Here is a 10,439-nt window from a genome sequence, read left to right as displayed (position 1 = left end):
TCATTTTCCAGAGCTATGAACAACTAAACCCCTTTCATTGAGTTAGGGAGCTCTGTTGTAATTTGATGGATTAATACTAGTTTTCATTATTCTTCTTCTATCTTTTCTCTTGATTTTACTTGAAAGCTTTCGATCTTCATCCAATTGGGTAGTTATCTTGGAAAAGAAACTATTCATACTTGGATCTCTTCTGAACCTTGGAAGAGGAATGAAGAGATCAAGCTAGAAATGCTTTCTCATGCTAGACCAAATTGGGTTTGGATGGATATGTAACTATAATCCTCTCAATGCTTGATTTGGGAAATGCATGTGGTATAATCAGTGACCATACTTCATCTCTTCTCATGAGAAATTGACCAAGGAATTGGCTATTGATCAATATTTGAGAGATTGAATTACAAGAAATTGAAATTCAATCACTTAAGATTGCCAAGGAGATCAATGAGTGCATTGATTGAGGAAGAGATGTAAATGAGATTGATCCGGAGAATGCAACATCTCCTAAGCCCAATGAACTCCCCATTTCTGATCTTACCCATTCTCTTTAATTTCTGTCATTTACATTTATGAGCAATTCCCCCATTCCCATTTAAGATTCTGCAGTTTACTTTCTGCCATTTACTTTCCCACCATTTAATTTTCTGCAATTCTCAAATCAATTTCTGATTCGCTCAACTAGAACATTCCTCTAATTAAAGTTGCTTGATCAATCAATCCTTGTGGGATTCGACTTCACTCTATTGTGAGTTTTTACTTGACGATAAATTCGGTACACTTGCCGAAGGAAATTTGTTATGAGACAAGTTTTCCGTGCATCAACCTCCATGGGAATCGAGAACTGTAAAGGATTCCGCTGAGAAGTTCGAAATTGATGCCAAGGAGGATAGTGCACAACCTCCGATGCATATACCTTGTGAGAAATTGGACAGAACAGATCAAGAAATTGATTCCATAGGCAGTGATGATCATGAATCAAGCTCTCCTAGTCATGAACTTACATCTGCAACTGAACTCCTTGAGCCTGAAGAACCTCATCCAAGTGAATACGAAGATGACGTCGAGGTAGATTTCTCTCAACCTCCAGCTTATGACTTGAGTGACGAGGAAGACATAGAAGACTTTGATCAGGACACAGTTGCTGTTGAAAAATTTTACAAAAAAGTGGAGGAATTCACAGAAGAATACAAGGGAGTAGAGCTTACAGAACCACTGGAAACACCTATCCCAAGGCCATTACCACCTAATACAAGCTTCAAGTGGGTACAATCCTTAACCTTTATCTTTATTTTTCCACTTGAATATGGTTTGCTTGAAATAGATGGCCAGCTTAGAGCTCTCTGCGGCTTTAAGAGTAAGAGGGAAATGGCTCGTGCTCAGAGCTGATGTGCAAGATTCAATAAGGTTCCACGCTTCAATTTGAAGTGCACGGATTGGTACCAAGTTCAATTAAATGGGTCTCGGAAGACGTTTGGTCATTTTGGAGAGAATACAATTTCTAAACCGCTCGGATGGAAGAATATAGATCAAGACGAAGGCGGATTTAAAAACAAAGTTTGGAATCCTGGAAAATATTCTGACATTCGTCACCCTGGGAGCCTGAGAATCTGTTTGAAGCTGCTCAAAAGCTTCACATGCCTAGTTTGGGACCCCAGAGGCTGTTGGCATTCCAAACATTGGTGGAGATTTCTGGATGAATTTAAGCATAAGCCACCATAACAGGAAGCTCATCAAATGTCCAACTTAAGGACTTTAACTAAAAGTGCTAGGTGGGAGACAACCCACCATGGTATGGTCGTTTCTTTTTCAATTTTATTTCGTGTTGTTTGTTTTTTTATTACATTATTTTTATTGAACCTGGATATTATTCATAGCATCTACATTAGCATTGCATACTGCATAATTGCATATAAAAAAAATGCACGCGACGCGTAAGCATCGCTGACGCGTCCGCGTCACAAAGTGCATTAGGAAGAAAAGGAAAGTGAACAGAAAGTCACGCGAAAGCGTGGCTGGAGGCGTGCCTTTGGCACGAATTGTTCCACGCGAGCGTGTCGCTAACGCGTTTGCGTCAGTTGCGAAAAATACCTCCCACGCGTCCGCGTCACTCACGCGAACGCGTGATCTGGAAATCGGTGTAAAAATCCAACGCCCAGAAATCTGGGCTGGAATCGTGTAGCTAGTGTGCGTTTAGCACAAAAGGGCCAACGCGTTCGCATCGCTGACGCGAACGCGTCACTTGCAAAACACTCATCCCACGCGAAAGCGTGAGTGATGCGTCTGCGTCGCATGGATATTATGGCCCCCTAAATGAAGACAGAGAGTTGCGCTGAAACGACGCTGGAAGTGTGCGTCTAGCACAAATTTCAGCAACGCGGTCGCGTGCCTTACGCGACTGCGTCATTTATCTTTTTCCCATTCCACGCGATCATGTCAATCACGCGACCGCGTCAATCCCATTTCACCCTAGCCACGCGATCGTGTGCCCCACACGTTCACGTGGATTTGAATCCACTAACCCCAAGTGACGTGAACCCTAACCCCATCGCGCCCCCATACCCCCCCTTCTCCTCCCCTTCTCTGCAACTCCCTCCTCTGCAGCCATCACCACCGCCGACCACCATTTATCATTTGGTGCATCGACTCTTCGCCCGCCTGGATCGTATGGAGCGTCGCAACAAGCGGCGCTATGAGCACCTTAAGTTGATGATCCGATCCAGTAGCGACATCCCCTCCGAGCCTGACACCCTTTTTGATACATCTGAGGCGGAGGCGAGCGATCATGAGGAGGAGACACATGCCCAGGCTGAGCAGGCAGGACCAGAGCAGGCTGCGCCACAACAAGAGGAGCCACACCAGATTCAGCCTGCAGACCCAGAGATTCCTCTACAGTCAGCACCTCCACTGCAGCAGACAGACCCTCCTACACTTATCCAGTCTGCAGATCTTCCGGCCACCACAGAGACTCCAGCAGCCCACCCTTCCGGTGATGACACCCCTTCACACCTAGCTTGAGTGAGCATCGAGGACGATGCTATATTTTAAGTGTGGGGAGGTCGCCATCCCTGGCGTACCTTTTTGGTGAACCACTACAGACTCCTTTTTATCTTATTTTGTTTATTTTTCTGTATTTTTATTTTTATTTTTATTTTTCAGTATTTATACATTGTTTTTTTGCTATATTTTTACTTTATTTCTGCATTTTGCACTTTAGTTTATATCTTAGACATTTAGTTTAGTTTGCAATTCTAAACTTATTAGTTATAGAATATGTGGATTAATTAGTATAGTTTACCCCCTTAGCATATAATAGTTTGATTTAATTGAAAATAAAAAGGAGTAAACTAGAAACTTTAGTAAATTAAAACAAGTCACACACCTTGTATATATAGCATTACATGTTAGTTAGTTAACAACATTTCATCAAGGAGAAACACTAAGATTTTAAGGGCCACCCTAAGATTTACAATGAGAATAATGGGAACTTTTGATTCCTACTTGCATGACATGTATAACTGATATATGATTTTTGAGCTAGAGAACACACAGCCTATGCGTTTTGAGTTTAATTGTATGGTTACATTCAAACCATAGATTTTATTCCTGTGTGTTTTGCCCTTCTTTTTCATTCTGATGTTCTTTATTTTGTTTTAATCTATATGTCCAATATAGAATATAGATACATACCAAGAGATGATTGAGGCCATCATTTAACTTTTTCCTCACTTATCCCAAATTAGCCTACCTTTTACATCATCCTTGTTAGCCCCCTTGAGCTTTTTAATCCCCTCTTGTTCTATAAATCACATTACTAACCTTAAGCAGAAAAACAAAATAAAAATCCCAAGTTGAATCCTTGATTAGCTTAAGATAGATATTGTGTACAATTTAAGAGTAGGGAATTTTATGGGAACATGGGATGATAGAAACAAGGTAGGAATTTAAAAAGAATAAGTTGTTTTAAAAACAAAATTTTGGAAGCATGCTCATGTGAAATCAAAACAATTGAATTACCATGTGCATTGATATATATATATATATATATATATATATATATATATATATATATATATATATAATTTTTAGTATTTAAATAAAGGGGATACAAAAATTTCCCAATTGCAAAATAAAAAGAATCAATGCACATGGGACAAAATTAAATCTAATGCATGAGTCTGCAATACAAAGTGGGAAAATTTGGGTAAATAGGTTAAGAAACTTTAATTTATATGAAATATGTATGTTAGGTGAGATCTTAGACTAATCAAAGATTCACCTATTAACTCACTTAGCCTTATACATATACCCTTACCTTTACCTTGGCCTCATTACAACCTTGAAAAAGATCTCATGATTTTTGTAGGTCTGTATTCCATATTTGTTGATTGGTTAGATGAAGAACAAAGTTATAGAAAGTAAGGATAGAAAAAGAATAGAGTGATTAACCCAATAAACACTGAGTGACTAGAGAGTAAACACAAAATCCAGTGATGGTTCAATAGCTCATCACCATATATCTCTGCTTAATTGTTAAGTGTCTTGCAAGTTTGTGAAATATTTTTACCCATCTCAATTGTAAAAGTGCTTTAACATTATCTAAGGTTTGGCTATGCATATATGATTCCTTGAGGATATGAATTAATTTAACTACATGTAAGTTTTATATACAAGTGAATAATAACTAGAATTGCATGATTCATTTAGGTAGTTTGCATTTAGAATAGATTGCATTGCATGAATTCCACCACTTTACCTTACTCTTTATCTTGGATTTAGCATGAGGACATGCTATATTTTAAGTGTGGGGAGGTTGATAAACCCATATTTTATGATATATTTTGTGCACAATTTAAGTGATTTATTCAATCCTTCACCCACTTATTCATGTGAAATTGCATGGTTTTACTTTTCCCTTCCTTATTATGTGATATATGTGAAAAACATGTTTCCTATACTTTAAAAATATTTATTTTAATTACCTTTTATTACCATTCGATGCCGTGATTTGTGTGTTAAGTATTTTCAGATCTCCTAAGGTAGGAATGATTTAAAGGATGGAAAGGAAACATACAAAAATGGAAGAAAAGCACAAAATGGAGTTTTTGAAGAAACTGGCAGCGACGCGAACGCATGGACAACGCGGCCGCATGCCTAGCGCGAAAAGGCAGTGACGCGAACGCGTGACTGACGCGGACGCGTGCCTTGAGCAGAACACAAATGACGCGTACGCGTGACCGAAGTGAACGCGTGATAAGGAAAACTCCAGATGACGCGACCGCGTGACCCACGCGGACGCGTGACAGACGCCACGCACTAGAAACTGCAGAAAACGCTCCCAGTGATTTCTGAAACCCTTTTTGGCCCAGATCCAAGTCCAGAAAGCACAAATTAGAGGTTATAAAGTGGGAGAATGAATCCATTCATAGAAGGTCCATTATTATTCACTTTTCATAGTTTAGATGTAGTTTTTAGAGAGAGAGGTTCTCTCCTCTCTCTTAGGTTTTAGGATTAGGATTCCTCTTAAAGGATTTAGGATTTCAACTCTTAATCAGGTTCAATATTCCTTTTTACTTTATATTTTTCTTTTACTTTCAGATACTTTAATGCTCTCATTTAATTACTTATGTTGCCAAATTGGCTTATGAACTCTTTATATTTTTGGATTAATTTCCTTTTATTAAATGCAATTGAGGTATTTCAGATTTATGATTCTTATTTAGCTTTTTTATATTCTTGGATTTAATTGATTAACTGGAGGCTCTTGAGTTATTAAACTTATCGTGATTGTTAATTAATTCCTCTAATTGACTGGAATTCCACTAACTCTAGTCTTTCCTTAGGAGTTAGCTAGGACTTGGGAATCTAACTAATTAGTCCACTTGACTTTTCCTTGCTTTTGGAAAGGTTAACTAAGTGGGGTTAAACTCAATTCTCATAAGAGTAAATAGGATAGGACTTCCAAATTTTCATACCTTGCCAAGAGTTTTATTAGATATTAATTTATTAATTCCTGCAATTTATTTTTCTTGTTCAAACCTTTCAAAACCCAAAAACATTGTTTTCCATAACTAATAATAAGAACACCTCCCTGCAATTCCTTGAGAAGACGACCCGAGGTTTGAATACTTCGGTTTATAAATTTTATTGGGTTTGTTACTTGTGACAACCAAAATGTTTGTAAGAAAGGATGATTGCTTGGTTTAGAAACTATACTTGCAACGAGAATTTATTCTGAATTCTAAACCGTCAAGCATCCGTTCTTCACTCGCTTAGCCAAGATCCACGTGCCTGACAACCAAAAGCGGCCTACATGATGTTCAACGTAGTCATTGGACGACAGCCGGAGTATATTCTCTTGGATCTCTAATCCACGGACCGAATCCGTGAGATTAGGATCTTCGTGGTATATGCTAGAACCAATTGGCAGCATTCCTGAGATCCGGAAAGTCTAAACCTTGTCTGTGGTATTCCGAGTAGGATCTGGGAAGGGATGGCTATGACGAGCTTCAAACTTGCAAATGTTGGGCGTTGTGCAAAAGGATAGAGAGATCCTATTCCGACGCTAGTGAGAACCGACAGATGATTAGCCGTGCGGTAGCTGTACCTGGTATTTTTCATCCGAAATGAGAAATTCGACAGTTGATTAGCCTTGCAGAAAGCGTACCTGGTATTTTTCATCTGAGAGGATCATATAGCTTGCCATGAGGAAAGTAGAAGTTCAGAAGCAACAAAGCATCTCCAAACGCTTATCTGAATTTCCCACCAATGAATTACAAAAGTATCTTTATTTTATTTTATGTTTTATTTATCTTTTAATTATCAAAACCTCATAACCAATTGAATCCGCTTGACTAAGATTTACAGGACGACTATAGCTTGCTTCAAGTCGACAATTTTCCTGGGATCGACCCTTACTCACGTAAGGTATTACTTGGACGACCCAGTGCACTTGCTGGTTAGTTGTGCGGAGTTGTGAAAAGTGTGATCACAATTTTGTGCACCAAGTTTTTGGCACCGTTGCTGGGGATTGTTCGAGTTTGGACAACTGACAGTTCATCTTGTTGCTTAGATTGGGTAATTTTATTTTATGTTTAAGCTTTTTGTTTTTGTTTTCGAAAAAAATATAAAAAAATTAATAAAATCATAAAACCAAAAAATATTTTGTGTTTCTTGTTTGAGTCTTGTGTCAATTGCATTTTTTTAAATTTTCTTAAATTTTTGAAAATTCATGCATTGTGTTTTTCTTTGATCTTCAAGTTGTTCTTGATGATTTTCCTTGTTTGATCTTAAATTTTTCTTGTTTTGTGTCTTTTCTTGTTTTGCATATGCATTTTCGAATTCATAGTGTCTAAATATTAAAAATTTCTAAGTTTGGTGTCTTGCATGTCTTTCTTTTCTCAAAAAAATTTTCAAAAATATGTTCTTGATGTTCATCATGATCTTCAAAGTGTTCTTGGTGTTCATCTTGACATTCAAAGTGTTCTTGCATGTATTATTTGTTTTTATCTTAAATTTTTATGTCTTGTGTCATTTTGTTGTTTTTCTCTTTCTTCATTAATTCAAAAAAAGAAAAAAAATATCTTTCCCTTATTTCATTCATAAATTTCGAAATTTTAGGTTGACTTAGTCAAAAATTTTCAAAATTTAGTTGTTTCTTGTTAGTCAAGTCAAAATTTCAATTAAAAATTATATCTTTTCAAATCTTTTTCAAAATCAAATCTTTTTCATTTTTCTTTCATGGTTTTCGAAAATTCTTCAAAATAAATTTTTCAAAATCTTTTTCTTAATTTTATCTCACAATTTTCAAAATTATTGCTAACATTTAATGTTTTGATTCAAAAATTTCAAGTTTGTTACTTTCCTATTAAGAAAGGTTCAATCTTTAAATTCTAGAATCATATCTTTTGGTTTCTTGTTAGTCAAGTCATCAACTTTAATTTTCAAAATCAAATCTTTTTAAATTTCTTTTTCAAATCTTTTTCAAAATAAATTTCAATCATATCTTTTTCAAAACTTAATTTCAAAATCTTTTTCTAACTTCTTATCTTTTCAAAATTTATTTTCAAATCTTTTTCAATTAACCACTTGACTTGTTTGTTTTGATTTTAAAAGTTTACTATTTCTTATTTTTTTTTTCAAAACTGCCTAACTACTTTTTCACTTCTTATTTTCGAAAACAACTAACCACTTTTTTAAAATTCTTTTTAATTAATTAATTATTTTAAATTCTAATTTTGTTTTATTTCTTTTCTTACATTTTGAATTCTAACTAATAATTAAAATAAAAACAAAAATATTTTTCTTTTCTTTTAAGCAAAATTTGAATACACTCTCTCCCTCATCTCTTTCTATTTATTTATTTATTTACTAACATCCCTCTTCTTAAAATTTCGAACCCTCTCCCTCTCTCTGTGTTCGAATTCCTCTTATTCTCTCTCTACCTCATTCTTCTATTCTTCCATTCTTCTACTCTCATAAAGGAATCTCTATACTGTGACATAGAGGATTCCTCTTCTCTCTTTGTTCTCTTCTTTTTCATATGAGTAGGAACAAGGATAAAGACATTCTTGTTGAAGCTGATCCTGAACCTGAAAGGACTCTGAAGAGAAAGCTAAGAGAAGCTAAAGCACAACACTCTGGAGAAGACCTTACAGAAATTTTTGAAAAAGAAGAAGACATGGCAGCCGAACCCAACAACAATGGTGGAGATGCAAGGAAGATGCTTGGTGACTTTACTGCACCAACTTCCGACTTTTATGGAAGAAGCATCTCAATTCCTACAATTGGAGCAAACAACTTTGAGATTAAACCTCAATTAGTTTCTCTAATGCAGCAGAATTGCAAGTTTCATGGACATCCATTGGAAGATCCTCATCAGTTCTTAGCTGAATTCTTGCAAATCTGTGACACTCTTAAGACCAATGGGGTTAATCCCGAGGTCTACAGACTTATGCTTTTCCCCTTTTCTGTAAGAGACATAGCTAGGATATGGTTGGACTCACAACCTAAAGAAAGCCTGAACTCTTGAAAAAAGTTGGTCAATGATTTCTTGGCCAAATTCTTTCCACCTCAAAAGTTGAGCAAGCTTAGAGTGGAAGTCCAAACCTTCAGACAGAAGGAAGGTGAATCCCTCTATGAAGCTTGGGAAAGATACAAGAAATTGATCAGAAGGTGTCCTTCTGACATGATTTCAGAATGGAACATCTTATGTATATTATATGATGGTCCGTCTGAATTGTCCAAGATGTCATTGGACCACTCTGCTGGTGGATCTCTTCATCTGAAGAAAATGCCTGCAGAAGCCCAGGACCTCATTGAAATGGTTGCAAATAACCAGTTCATGTATACTTCTGAAAAAATCCTATGAATAATGGGATGACTAAGAAGAAAGGAGTTCTTGAGATTGATACTCTGAATGCCATATTGGCTCAGAATAAAATATTGACTCAGTAAGTCAATATTTCTCAGAATCTAACTGGAATGCAAGCTGCATCCTGCAGTACTAAAGAAGCCTCCTATGAAGGAGAAGCTTATGACCCTGAGAATCCTGCAATGGAAGAGGTGAATTACATGGGAGAATCCTATGGAAGCACCTATAATCCTTCATGGAGAAATCATCCAAATTTCTCATGGAAGGATCAACAGAAGCCTCAACAAGGCTTCAATAATAATAATGGTGGGAGAAATAGGTTTGACAATAGCAAGTCTTTTCCATCATCTTCTGAGCAACAAACAGAGAATTCTAAGTAGAGCCTCTCTAACTTAGCAACCATAGTCTCTGATCTATTGATGAGCGGATAATTTATACCCTTTTTGGCATTATTTTTACATAGTTTTTAGTATGTTTTAGTTAATTTTTATTATATTTTTATTAGTTTTTATGCAAAAATCACATTTCTGGACTTTACTATGAGTTTGTGTGTTTTTCTATGATTTCAGGTATTTTCTGGCTAAAATTGTGAGACCTGAGCAAAAATCTAATTCAGAGGCTGAGAAAGGACTGCAGATGTTGTTGGATTCTGACACTCCTGCACTCGAAGTAGATTTTTTGGAGCTACAAAAGCCCAATTGGCACCGCTCTTAATTGCATTGGAAAGTAGACATCTTGGGCTTTCCAGCAATGTTTAATAGTCCATACTTTGCCCGAGATTTGATGGCCCAAACTGGTGTTTAAACGCCCATCAGAGACCCTTTTCTGGCGTAAAACGCCAGAGCTGGCACCACAACTGGAGTTAAATGCCCAAACTGGCATCCAAGCTGAAGTTTAACTCTAGAAATGGCCTATGCACATGTAAAGCTCAATGCTCAGCCCAAGCACACACCAAGTGGGCCCCAGAAGTGGATTTCTGCACTATCTGCACTTAGTTACTTATTTTCTGTAATCCCTAGTAACTGGTTTAGTATAAATAGCACTTTTTACTATTGTATTCAGATAATTTTTC

The 10,439-nt window shown here is 36.6% G+C and overlaps 1 non-coding gene across 1 annotated transcript; it reads right to left on the bottom strand.

Moving 5' to 3' along the window:
• Positions 1-9,079: 9,079 nt before the first annotated feature.
• Positions 9,080-9,188, bottom strand: LOC148555109 (small nucleolar RNA R71). Its single transcript, XR_015887637.1, has one exon. It is a non-coding gene; the product is annotated as a small nucleolar RNA R71 (small nucleolar RNA).
• Between the last annotated feature and the right edge of the window lie 1,251 nt (positions 9,189-10,439).

This window comes from Arachis ipaensis, chromosome B6 (genome assembly GCF_059453495.1).
Source record: "Arachis ipaensis isolate K30076 ecotype BB chromosome B6, ASM5945349v1, whole genome shotgun sequence".
In the NCBI taxonomy this organism is placed as follows: domain Eukaryota; kingdom Viridiplantae; phylum Streptophyta; class Magnoliopsida; order Fabales; family Fabaceae; genus Arachis; species Arachis ipaensis.
Note: the sequence above shows the minus strand (reverse complement) of the source record. Positions and strands in the feature narration are given on the sequence as shown.